At 39.3% G+C, this 14,313-nt stretch overlaps 1 protein-coding gene across 4 annotated transcripts in view; it reads left to right on the forward strand.

Moving 5' to 3' along the window:
* Window positions 1-14,313, forward strand: part of paqr3a (progestin and adipoQ receptor family member IIIa) — a 162,767-nt gene that overhangs the window by 38,968 nt on the left and 109,486 nt on the right. The window lies entirely within an intron of this gene.

Here is a 14,313-nt window from a genome sequence, read left to right on the forward strand (position 1 = left end):
GAACAAATTGTAATACCAGTAGTATTTTATGGTGGATAAAAAATGAGAAATACCAGGATTTTTCTTGTATGCTGCCACATAAAAAACAAAAAATATGAAAATATTTTTTTTTCTTGAAACAAATTCATTATAACACCTGTGACAAAAACAAATAAACCAAAAATATTTTAGAAATCTGACAAACTTTAAGTCTAAAAATTACTGAATTCACATTTTTATACCCAAATTTGTGCTGGCACACTGGGCTTCTCTGAGAAGTTTCTGAGAAATTAATCAAGTATAACATTCATCCACTAAAACGAATCTTTCTGTTGAGGAATTAAATAACTGTAATTTGGCATCTTAATTAAAAAAAGAATCCTTCACTACAGTCTGCTGTTTTTTGTAAATTTTGAATTTGAAATAATATTTGAGCATTAATTTCGATTAAAGAGCAGTGTTGCTAACTTAGCGACTTTGTTGCTATATTTAGCGAGTTTTCAGACCCCCTTAGCGACTTTTTTTCTAATGAGCGACTAGCAACAAATCTGGCGGCTATTTCTGGTGTTATTGGAGACTTATATGAGGACTTTTTGACCTAAAAGCAGTCCCCCCCCAGCTGTTGTCAGAGCAGGAGATGTTCACTCCTACGCATCCAAACTGCAAATGAATCGTGCATTAACGAAGCTGCTGCTCCTGCCCAGATTGTAACACAGGGTGAGAGTAGCGGTAAATGTGTATTTTTCTTTTTCTAAAATACATCATTCCAATTAGGGGTGGGCGGTATAAACGGTATACAGTAGAAACAATATAAATTTGGCCAGCGGTAGAGATTTCGACTATACCGCTCTACCGCGATAGCGCGTGTTGATGGTGTCATCAAGCTGCGCCTGTTTTGGTCGAAAGCATTGCAGTGGCTGCACACAACATCATCTGCAAATTATGCTGAGCGACAGTAAAAGCAAAGAGACGAAGCACTTTTGGAATATGGGGAAAGCCAAAAACTGCGATTCCTCCATTTCCGTACCATTGATTCATTAATGCTGAATTCTCTCGCAGCTGCTCCGCCATGCAATTGCATTTGTCCCTAACCACTAGAAACCCTCACGTTAACTTTTATCAAGTGGAAAAAAGTTTGCGTTCATCCTTCAGCTTCACTGTGCTAATGTTATCTAACATAGCTATGTCGCTAGCGGTCACGTAGCACATCATTATATACCAGCTAGTCCAACTTCAGTAACCCTACAAACGTCACTGCTGTTTAGTTTCCTGTCTTCATTTATGTTGGAAGTGATAGCAGAGCTGTATGTTTTAATTTTAATTTTTTAATTTTTAATTTAATTCCAATCACTGCAAACTGGGAAAACGGATGTCCTTGCAGAGCCTTAACTCCATCTTGTACATCTGATTTCGACTGAAGCAGTCTGGTGAGGCTTGCTATGTCCATTTTGATAGTTAATGTAGTTTGTTACAATGTTATGGTTAAAAAAGTTCTTCTTTTACTGTTACTTTTTGTGGATCACATGGTTTAAAACTACTTAAAAAGACATACAAACAAAAAAAGTAACTACGTCAGAGTGCCTAATTCGGGTCACCAATTATTCAAATTAAGCGATGACGTCATTTGGCGACTTCTAGCGACTTTTAGGACAGCCAATAGCGATTTTCCTTACTGAGGAGTTGGCAACACTGTTAAAGAGTTTGTGCTACTTAAAGGATTTTGCTTACTACCAATACTGTTAGTTTATGACAGCCACCACCCGACCCGAAGATTGCCATCACTATCTGCAGTGCAAAAGGAGATTTTAGAGGATGGCCTATTGTGAAACAAGATCCTTTGTGGGCAGGCAGATGAACAGTATTGAAGACTGCCACAACAACCACTGAGCCAGCTGGTGAACTGGTAGTAAAACACAAGATGGCAAAAACTGTGGCTAGCTGATTAGCAGTGACTGGACTTTCCACTGGTAAACTATCTGAAGTTTTTCTGAGATGCTAAATGAACATGCGTAGCTGGCAATCACCAAAAATCTATTTGTGGGAAAACCTGCATATTCAGTGTGTATGGCAGTCATTTCAGCTGAGCATATAGATGGACAAAACTAATCTGATGGCAGTGGCAGCAGCTAGGCTAACAGCTGGGGCAGCTGATGTTAGGGCTCAAGCAAGGGGAGATACCCTGTGTAACTCACACTCTCTCTCTCTCTCAGCCCCCCTACTTCTAACGTGCTCAGTGAGGAGTCTTCATAAATAATCTTCCAGCAATCTGCCTCTCCCTTCACTCTCTTATTAATTACTTTTACGGCCAAAATCAAACATCTGTCATGCTAGAATATACAAATTAATTATGCAGCTTCTCCCCATCAAAATCCATATAACATTGTTCCTCGGAGTCTCGCTGGCTTCACAGGGGAAGGTGTCAGTACAGGACATGAGACCGTTTACGTCTTCTCTGTTATATCTTTAGATCCTCAAAAAGATCTTAATTCTCCTGAGGCAACAATAGTTGCAGGAGAATTAAGAAATAAAAGTATTTTTCACTTGTTGTTTTCATATTAATTGTTTTACCTAAACATGATTTTTACATATTTGATCTTTAATTATGCAGAGAAAATAAACAGAGCATAATTACTACAGTGACTACCTAAAAAAAGTTTTATTTTTGACGTCATCCTGCTGAGGATAAATGCATAAAACTGAATGTGACAAAGCTAAGTATGTCTGCTTTTCCAAAATAAGAGAACAACTATGAAGTGTCATTTCATAGAAAAAAAAAAGCTTATCATTGGTAATTATGTTTTGTTCCTTGTTCCTTGTGTGCTCAATTATTTTTACTTATTTTCCCTATTTCTGGATACTCTGCACGTAGCCTTTGTCTCAAACCAGTATTAAAGCTGAAAATGGAAAGGAGAACAATAAACTTAGCTTTGGAAATAGATGGTGGAGAAATATAGCTTAATTTTAAATGTAGCGTCCTGATTTTTGAGCAGGTCTGTTTCTAAATGACTGTGTATGCAGCGAACGGTGATCTTCAAGGTCCACGGGCCCAGTGACAGAAGACAGCTGTCTGCCCATCCTCCAGCTTAGCTCTGAGGTGTCCTGGGACTTTGCCTGCTTGCAGGTCAGGACCCTAGAGGGGAGGCACCATTTGGTACCAGTTACTGAGCGGCAGGGGTTGCCGGTGCCTCCTTCTCTCCTTTCAGTCAAGGTAATGTTGGCCAGGCAAACCAGAACAGTTCCTGGCCGGCTGACTGGCTGGCACAGACAAGAGCTACCCATCATGCCACCGTGGTGAAGGGCCTGGTGACCTTGAGACAGGATGGGCTCCTCCCCCCTCAATGAGTTCTAGACTGCTTATAAGAGGATGAATGGATGGAGGCACATTTTGTACCTCTGTTTCGACAAGAAACATGATGCATGAGTAGACTTCAGTGTGATGCATCTGCAGGCTTTATCGGGCATTAGTGCCTAGCATGTTTGCCAAGGGGCAGTGCAGTGTTGCAGGGATAAGCCCTCAAGTTTTTGAATGTTTTGAAATCCAACGTGTGTTAAACTTTTCCAGTGTGAGCATGGAAAAGTGTCAGTCTGTCCCCCAACCCTGGTTGGGTGTGGAGTTAAGAAAATGAATGGATGGATTTAAAGATTTCTTTAAAGATCTTTCCTGCTCATGTTCAGTCTGTTGGGCTTTACATCTGTGAACAGCGACTCTACAGTCGATTAATTAGCGGACAATATGCTCACAACTATTCTTTGCAGAGGAGAAACTCCAAAATGTTTAATAAAGTATGCAAGTTTTGAAATGTAGTGACCTACGCTAAATTTAGCTGTATAAGAATAACTAGGGCATCTTCAAACATTTGATAACAAGGTGTTTGAACCTCCCAGAAATCTCCACTTTTGAACCTGGCATCCTTTGGAGCAGCCTGACCTCACACCTGTATGCACACATGGTATGGAAGTATGTGCCTGCTGCTGCTATGCTAATCTCAGTGCACATGCCTTTTGTCTTTGTCATCAAACAGAAAAGGAAATTTACCAATCCAAACAATTTATGACTGTTAAGCGTGGCAGCATATATTATGACAAACAACACATGCTCCATTATGCCAGCTGGTGTAATGATGTGGTAATGCCAGACTCATTAACTTCTGCACACAGTTTATGGTGGCCTTTTATGACAGAATTAATTGATTCACGCATGCATTAAAACAAAAATAACTGGAATGAAAGTGCAGTTGGATGCTGGCCTCTAATCTGTCATAAACATTTCTGGTGGTAAAGCAGAAAGCCTTTAGGATCACAGCTAGCTTTGCATTTCTTACTCAGCAGGTAAATAAGTGATATGGCTACATCATAAACAGTCATTAATGAGATCATCTTTAAAAGTGTTTGTTTTTAGTTGGCAAGTTTCTGAAATTCTCTAATTATATAACTGTTGTCATGTGTGACGTTTTCCTACGTCACTGGAGCTGTTTGTTGTTTAACCACGTGTGCACGTTGAATCTTTATTCATTATTTGCTCGACCCAGCTGTTAAATGGAACGATTAATGTTTAAATTGTATTCACACATCATTTAGACAAATGGATTAGATTTTACAGATTGTGTTCAGTGCCACAGCTCTTATTCTTTTCTCTAAACAATCGCTCGTTTTACCAAACCTCTGATGGTAAAGTCAGTCTTACGTAATTTACTTTGCCTCAAAATTGTAAGTTCCCACGGCGCGAAGTAACGTCAGGGTGACGTCTTTTATATGTCATTTCTTGGCGTGGGCTTTTTGTCCACTTAGGGGGTTGTTTTGTAACACCAGGCGACTCTTTTTCCCCAACATCTACTAAACGTCTAGTGTTGTCGTCCGTGTTGAACGTTTTTTTCAATGTCAAACTTACATGTCAGACTCATTTTAGATGTTGTTCTGCTTCTGTAGGCTCTGTATGCCCGTGTTTCCAGGGGTTGTTGTTTTTATAGACCATCACTTCATTTTTGTGTAGTTTTATTTATACTTTTGTATGCATCTCCAGTTATCAAGGCAAACACTGACGAGCAGAAAGTCCAGTTCATACACACACAAACCTCTGTCGCAGCTTCTCTTGGAGCAGGCTACCGATCACAACCACATCCACTTCCTCTTACAATCGTGAGCTTTTTTTCAGAATAAAACAGGATATCATGTATAATGCAAATGCTCTTTTAAACTTATTAAAACCATTGTACTCATTTTAAAAGGTATTCCAACGTTTTTCTAAATACTTTAACCATTATTATTTTACATTTTAAAATGGATTTGGATGTTTTTGATATTTCAACACATTTTAATAAATGACAGTTTTAACCTAGTAACAAACAAATAAGTTCATGAGTTAAAATAAATAAACCAGTAAAAAAAAAAACAGGAAAATGTTAAATTAAGAAAAAAACTCATTTGTACTGAACACATCGATAGACAACACATAATAAATCATAATTGTTCTTAAATAATCTGTATTCATGTGTATCACCTCGATAACAACAGTGTTGATATTTGTAAAAAAAATGCCCAGTCCAACGTTCAAATGTTGAACGCCATATTGACGTCCAAGTTGGGTCATGGTTGCGCGTCCAAATTGCGGACCGTGTTTGGACGTCATATAGATGTCCAGAACTGGTCATGGACCGACGGACCCAATATAGACATGATCTGCACGTCTATCTGAGGTTCAGTGTTTTATTGGGTTTGTTTTCTGTGTTTAGTTGTGTTTTTTTTGTGCGTCAGCAGACAGCTAATGGTCAGATGGAAGCAGAAGACAAATACTAGATAGCGCTTTCTGCAGTAGCTTGTAAGCTCATATATTTAAAATAATATTTATAATATTAATTGAATTGAATATCAGATAGTGTTTTTTTAAGCTTGAACAAATGCCAAAGAATTTATTTTTTGATTTATCAAATTATTCTCATTCAGCTCTCCAACCCCCTAATTAAATAATCAGAGATGTTTTAGATTCCATCCATGTGGCCACACTGGAAACTGACTTTGTGCCTGTGCACGAGGATGATGGGATTGAAGTCCGTCTTAAAAAATGATTTTTTGGGGCCTTTTCTTTGAATGTACCACAAAACATTTTTAGAAGTAAAAGCTCTTTTGTTGATTGGTTTGTCGAATTGAGCTTTGAAGATGATTCATTACATGAATGGCAGCATTATGTCTGATGTCTTAATCATGGTCAAGGCGCAGTTTAGATCTCTTTTTCTTGGAAGGAACCTCTATGGAAAAAGAGGATTTTCTTCCAGCATATGTGACCGTGAAAGCCTGACATTTAATCAAAGATAGAGCTTGCATCAAACAAAAGAGGAAAAGAGGAAAGGCTCAGTCTCCTACCCCAGATGACACACTACCCAGACATCACCAACAATTTAAGCCATATGTTTAAGAATTTCCCTCAAATCTCTGAGATGAAATGAAGAAAGGATTTAGCTGGGAGATCATTTTCTGTGCTTGTGCTGTGATGAGGGTCACATCAAAGCAGTCCCAGCTCTGCATATTGAGGAAATGATTTTTATCTCCTGGGCTGGACTGGAAGGTAATTGTATACAAGCTGTTCTCTGCTCCAAACATAATGAATTCCTTAATCCGAATCCCATTGTTACGAACCGTGCAATTACTGGGGATGAATAATCCATCTTGCGAAGCTGAGCAGATATTGGTTTTAGTAAAGGTCACTCAATCAGTGGATTATGCGGGAATTTGTTTCACTCACACTATTTAAATATGTTGTAGACATGTACACACTAACTCTGCAGTCTCTAGGTGCTGTATTTTATTTAACGCACACCTTCCTTTGAAGAGCTTTAGTCTAAAAATTAAAGACATGCAGAGGAGACGTTTTCTCCATGCTCTCAGTCGCACAACTTGATCGTTATATGGAGTTGGCCTTGGATATATGTTATAAAATAGAGTACATTCTACTTACATAAGCGCTTGTAAATAATGAGATTAGATCTGAGCTATTTCCTTGATAGCTTGGTAAATCCCATCAGCTGGAAAAGATCTCCAGAAAATGCTGAGTGAAACTTGGATTATTCCTCTTTTTTAAATAAGACATTTTCCTGCTGAACCATTTAAATTGTAGAATTTTTGTGGGATTAAATTCAAGCACCAATACCATGCTGTTACTACAAATTTGTGAGGCATCATTTATCTGGGTCGTTAATACAGAGAAAAGTAGGAATTAAGCAGATATCCGTCATATGATCCATTACAATCCACCTGTATGAAAATCTTACTGGTGCCGTATTAAGGACAAAAAGTGTGGGCTTTCTGCAAGCTGAAGAAGAAGGACTTTGTCTTTGAATTTTGATGGTACAAGGAGACACTTTGTCTCTCTTCCTCACAGTTCAAGGAGCCTCGGCTCAAAACCTGCTCAAGATTTCATGTCTTGGGCAATCCTTGTCACAGCTTGTATCACCTCACCGACAGATGTCAGTGAAATCAGTGACAGCCGATCATGCTGATCCCCCCCGTAATCATGTGCGATGATCCTGCCGTGACATGGAGCTGTGGGAAATATGTCCGACAATACCAGTGCCGCAGGCAGATGCACCAGCATCCTCCTGCCCATGCCTACCACCTGCCCCACCCCATCCGCTCTTCGCCACCTCCGTTTTTATCCCTCCTTCCTTACTGAGCTGCAGCCTTGATCTCTCCATTAAGCCTCTTCCCTCCCGGCTACTGTGTTTAACTGCTTATGCATTTCTCTTTGACCCTTTTGACCCACACATTTCTCCTACTGTGTCATTTCCAGTGTACAACATGAGTGGCACGGAAGATTTGTTAGATCTGTGTTGCACTGCATCGTTGGTAGTTGTGTGTGTTTTTTTTTGTTTTTTTTTTTTGCTTACCTTGTGCTTTTGGCCAGGTCATGCATGCCATGATGCTCACAGAGGGCTGCACAGCTGCTGTCCCTGACCGGCCCTTCCTCCGCGTGGCCACAACTCTGTGAAAAAGGCCACCACACAAACACAGCCTCCCTAAAACACAATGTGGCATATGCTCAACTAAGGAAGCCGCATCAAACATTCTTGCAGAGCTCAGCTCTATGTGGCTTCTCTCTGTGAAGGCCCTGCGAGGCAAAATGTTTCCAAACAATTTCACGTTTTCATGTTGAAACCTTGCACACAAAAAAAGAGGAGAAAAAATAGAGGAGCTTTGCATATTCACACACGCCGCAGGCTAGCACAGTTGCTGCTGCTAGCCAGTGTGTTTCGAGCAAAACCTTGACAAAGGTCACAAACAATTTGTCGTATCCTGTTATTAAGAGTGCTTTAAAAAAAGGAAAAAACAGCACTGATGATCACTTTGCCCAGCAGCAAGCTTCATCATCTGTAGCCATTCCAACATATGCTTGCGAGATAATAAAAAATGTGGCATTAAACATAGCAGCAGATTGAATTTTGTTCCAGGCTACATATAGCAAGTCAATCCTTCCCTCTGGAAACCTATTTAATATAAGGTAGTTAATGCCAGTGGTCATGATGATGTTTCTTGCATAATATAATTTATAGTGGGTAGAGGTCCATAAATGGGAGGCCTTGTAAAATATTTCCATTATGTGGGGAATGTCAGTGGGTAATAAAGGCTTTATTCTACTTTTTATGGCTCTCAATCTGTTGTTGTTCCCAGCAATTTTTAAATCTGTTAAAATTCAGCGAATAACTTGGTGCGAGTGTTAAAAGCAGGAAATATCAGTGAGTCTTTTACAAAGTGACTCTTGGGGTACGACTTTTTGACTGCACATAAAAAAGACTGCAGGTCCAGTAAAGCGAAAGTGCGTCAGCTCGACGACTCTTTTTATTACCTCTGCTTCTCTTTTTATGCAGAAATTATACATCTTTCTTTAACAGTGCTGTAAAGGTTACACAGTCATTTAAGCAGCAGTTCAGACAGATTGATGTTTATGTCATTACAGCAGCGAATGAAATGTGCCTCTCTCCCCTCTTACTCCAACATAAAGCAGAAATGAGCTTCATCCATTGATGACATTGGAGATACATTAGAGTCAAAGCTGGGGAGAGGAAGACGGTAGTTATTAGCGGATAGTCGATGCGTTACCTGCTGATTATGATAACAGAGTACCCTCTTCAGTCACATTGACTGGTGCTTTTGGGACGAGTAAGTTTAAAAGTTTAATTGATGGCCATCATTGGAACTACAATCCTAGCACGATTTTGTCGTGCCTGTACCATCAGTGTACATCCGGTTTTTGAAAGCAGAGGTCACTGATTTATTGGAGCCAATTGAATTTGAAAGCACTCAACCAAAAATGTTAAATCGTTTCTGTCAGTAATCCTTCCAGATAATTAAGGTCTTTTTTTTAGCAGTCTGAACACTGTCGTAAGAGAGAGGATTTTGATGTCCACCAATCAGACACAACATTGAACCTACTTACAGCTGAGTGCATAGCATTTATTATTGACATGGTGCTGTGTATTGGTTAAATTTGCTTCTCCTGTGCTTCCTGTTTTATTTTGAAACTTATACTCTTACACTATACTTTTCCCAGTTGTATTCATCTGTTGCTTGTTACTCTATTCAAACTTGTCTATAATTATGTGATGTGCTCATCAAATCATTTTTATCCAAGTGCAGCAGAGGTTTGTATCAACTTGAGATTAGCTTTAGTTAGTCCTCCTTAAAGAGCTAACAGTTCCTTGGAGGATAGCACTGCAGGAAGGCTGGCTGAAAGGCACACTGCAAGCCCACTGAAGAGGGGAAGTCATGAAAGACATGAAACACCTTCATGACATCAGGAAAAACCCCGAAGATGCGTCTCCTTGCGTTTGAGGGTGTATTCTGGACTTAGGACCACTATAAAACATCTGTAACTACACATTACTTTTAAACATGTGGCTGTTCACCTGTCATGTGGTACCAAATATGACTGTAGCATTAAAAAAATCACTAAATTGTCAGCTTTCTTTGTGTGCACTAGGGAGTGTAATGAAATGTGGATTGTACTATACACTTACAATAGCACATTTCTTCTACTTTTATGGCACTATGATTTGTCAGGGTTAATTAGTGGCTAAATCATACAGATACACTTGCATTAGTGCTGCTCTTTTTGTCTGCACCAATAGCACTTTGACTCTCATTTCAGTTATCAGTGGGTACAAGAGAAGCTCTGATAACATTAAGGATTTCTTGTTAATCATAATTTGGTTTTGCTGTATTGTATTAATGCCTGGGTAATTTCTCTCTGGCTGAGGCAGCACTGACCAATCACACCACTAAACCCATAAAATTGCACCAGCAGTCAAATTAACACTATTGTGTTGTCTCAGCTAGAACATCTGAACTGCTGTCATCACCATATGTTGCCATACTGTAGATAACTATTGCCTTCTAAGAGTCACCTTATCTGCTTATGTACCGAGTTAACACAGAGCAGAGGCTACGTGTGAGATTTTAATACCATTCTTCGTTTATTAATAGAGACATAAATTGTCAAGTCGAATCCCCGACTTTAGCATAATCAGCTTTCTGCAGATAGCTGGAGGCTCTTCAGGACCACTCCTCTCCCCCGTGGCCCAATATAAACAGACAAACACCCCCCCACCCCTTTATACTCAGTGACATGTGTTTGTTTATTTATATTTCACAAATATCATCTGGCTACAAATGTCTGTTCATCCCTCCCCAGGAAAGAATAATCCACAAGATGAAAATGTGTCTCAGTATGTCGCAGTAGAGCTTAGCCTGTAAGACGCTGCAATTCGACCTCAATAAACCCATTCACAACGTCCTGCCTGCCCTCCCATCTAAAAAGAAAAAAAAACACTTCCTAAATCATGTATGCTATGAATTAATCATTGCCTCATTTTGCTCTGACTTAAGGATGAGGCATCTGTAAACCATCTCTTTTAAAGTGTGTCAATATGCTCTCTGCAGTCTTTGGTGTTGTAATCTTGGGGAACAACATGAAATCAGATCAGAGGGGTAGTTGGAAGGTGACAAGCAGAATATCAGCTCTGGTGTTTTTCGATGATAGCTTGAGATCCGGCTCAGATTGTTATTTGCTTGGTTTGGGGATGTCGTTACGCGCTGGTCTTCGGATTTTGGATCGTTTCATTAAGGCCATAAATACGTTTTCTTAGAAACTCCAATCATTTCATGTCTTTCTTTTTGTTGTTGTGAAAGGAGAAGCAGAAAAAAACCCTTTGAATATAATAGTTTGTTCTATTATCCGTACATGCATATTTTGTCACAAACATTAGTAAGACGTCTGTGCACACACAGATGTAATTACTGATATCATCATGCTAGAATGAATCCATAAAGCTCACTGGAGGCTGGTTCTCATAGCGAAAACTTCTCTGCATAAAAACATAACTGCGCTGAGACTCCTTTTTTTGTTTTGTTTTTTTGTAAATAACAAATGTAGTTTGCAGTTAGGGCTTCTATGGCTGGACGGTTGTGCAACCTGGAGAGCTTCAGTGAGAGGTGGCGAGGGAACACAGGGAGGGAGGCAGGGACATCAGCACGATCTGCAACACTAGTCACGGCAGATGGACATATCACAAGGCCCGGCGCGAAGTTGCTATAACACATAATGTTGTTTGTGCCATGTTTCCAGTTCTGAGTGCCGGGCAACCGGCACAAAGGCCTGGATCCTGAACTGAAACAGCTTGACTCGGTGTAATGAAATTGCCTGGATCCCAACTGTATCCTCCTTTCTGCATCAGTGTATTGGAACAATCGCTTTGCCAGACACAATGGGGAAAAGCCCGAGAGGATGCTGAAGATACTCCTCAGCACTTGTGTTTCTTTGAGATTTAAATTAAGAAATGTCTTGCTCCATTTGTTGAAGTGAACGTAGTGGTAATACTTCGATTCACAATGACGTACCCAGACTCATGGATACAATGAATATCCGTCTTTTTGCCTCCCCCACTTTCCCCATGTTTTTACTTGAATTCCTCACCCCCCCCACACACCCCACCCGCCTGCTCAGCATGGAGCCCTGTTCAAATGATCCTCTCTATTGTCTGCTGCTGGTACAAATCCAACAAAGTGGGTTTCACTTACCACAAGATGATTATGAGCTCAAACATTACTTTAGTTATGGGTCAATAGCTTAGGATTTTAATCTATTGGCCCCAAAACTGCACCATCATCATCCTCATCACCATGAAGGGTTTCAGAGCTTTGGCACAGATGTCTTTGGGTAATCTTTTGGGTGCAGACAAATATGCAGAGAGCATTTACTGTACAGCGATACAAAGATGTGAGAAACTTTCACTGATTAGCATACTAACTGTCACTGAGTCATGTGCAAGTCAACACAAATTGTGAGTGTGAAACTAACATGGACTTCGAGTTATTATCCACTAATGCAATGCTTATCATGCTCTTCTCCCAGCTCCCATCTGTAGCCAGTTTGCTTTAAACTGTTTGCAGTAATAATAAGAAGGGTGCCTATAACCGTTATTTAAAACCATAAAACCAACCATAGTAAATATATAGCCAAGGAAGTCCAAACACAAAACAAATTCGTCAAATAAAGTTCATTAAAAAATGCAAGTCGATAAATAAGAGTTTTAAGAGGTGGTTAAAAGCTGAAGCAGATGTAGCAGATGTGCTTATGAATGTAATGGAGCTCATGAGGTTACAGATATTTCATGTGGGTGTGGAAGAGCTCCATAAAAAAGCATGATTGTGCATGAGTTTATTTGACAAACTATTATCACATTTAGTAAAATAGCCATGGCTAGCCATTTTACTGCAAGAGCACATCAGGTTTTGTATAAAATTATACAAAATGCTTATTTATGTCAAAAACTGAACTGAGAGAACTGAGAGCCTTTCTTTTTGTAGGCATACATATTTACAGCATGCCATTATAACATATTATATTTTATACTGTATGAACCAGTTGTATAGTTGTTCATGCCATGGAAATACTTTGTTTTCTACCAATTTGTATAGTAGTCTGATACCTTTGAGAGGATGAAAAGAGGATGTGAAAGCAAAGGAAAATGACACGAGTAAAGTAAAAGGGGGAAAAAAGAGAATAAAAAAACGGCAGGATGATAGCTGTATTTTATCTTTTATGTGACGCTTTTTACCCTCAAAAGAATAAGGTTACTGTCGGATTATGGGCTTGATGGTTTAATATTACAGATGCCTAATTCTTAGACCATATGCTGTAATCGTAGCAGTAATTTAAGCAGCATGAACAGTTTTTTGTTTTTGGGGAGAGAGTAAAAATTGAGTCACCTTAAAATGCAAGCTTCAGCTGAATACCATGTTTATCTTGTTCCAACTGAACTTCAAAGTCTTTTTGTTACTCAGTTCAAATGTAAACTACTTTCACAACTCTGTCTTTAAAGCCATCAGCATATGAAGGTTCTCAATAAACAATAAGTGCTGTCACAGTAGATAGCAATATTAAGATTTGACCTGGTCTAGCCTGTAGCTTCCATTTCTGACCCCCTTTTTGACTCCACCACCTGTTACAAAGGGTATAATCTCCATCTCATCTACTCATTTAATCTCATTTTGCTCCATTTCGTTTAAATACTGTTCGGGAGGATACTTTACATATTGAAATTAGGAAGGATGTATGATGAATGTTTAAGAAGGGTTGACTTATCCTCCGATCCTGTCAGACCTTGACCGCTTCAGTGTATTTGTCATATTACTAAAGTTAAACATGCGTGCAGATGTTGACCCTGACTGCTGTAGATCACTTTATTCTTTTCATAGGGGTAAAGTTGTTTACTCTATTGAACCTCCCATAAACTTCCTTAAAAGTACAGTATGATATTTATAACATTTATACAAAGGAGCTGTCTGTCCCTGACCTTTTAAATCTCGTTCTGGATATTGAAAAACTGTAAAGTACTTTTTGTCACGCTTGTGTCGAGCTCTATGTTAAAACAGCTGCTTTGGTAAGTGTCAAGCTAATGTCAAAAAATAACTTGACCCTTAATATCTTGAGCAACAGAGAGATCTACAGTTAGAAAATTAAAAACGCCCAGGTATGATTGATGTGGGACAGGAGTGAAGGTCTAGACCTCAAAGTATCTTTGCCTCTGTCGCCAGCGAGGAGAGAGTGATTCTTTGCATGACGATTAAACTTTGAAGTGTAAGGCCAGATCACCTTTTCTTCCAGTGATTTATCTCCCTGTTCCCTTGACTATGTCTGGGGGCTTCTGACACATGGGCGTGATTTATTGCTTCTGATTCATTTAAGTTCTTGAATAAACATTGTGGAAAATTTCATTAATATCTTCAAAGGTTTAACAAAAATGATACCTGTGATGAAGGGAAGTTCTGTGGCACTTAGTGTATAAA

Source organism: Aulonocara stuartgranti (genome assembly GCF_965226115.1).
Source record: "Aulonocara stuartgranti genome assembly, chromosome: 12".
In the NCBI taxonomy this organism is placed as follows: Eukaryota; Metazoa; Chordata; class Actinopteri; order Cichliformes; family Cichlidae; genus Aulonocara; species Aulonocara stuartgranti.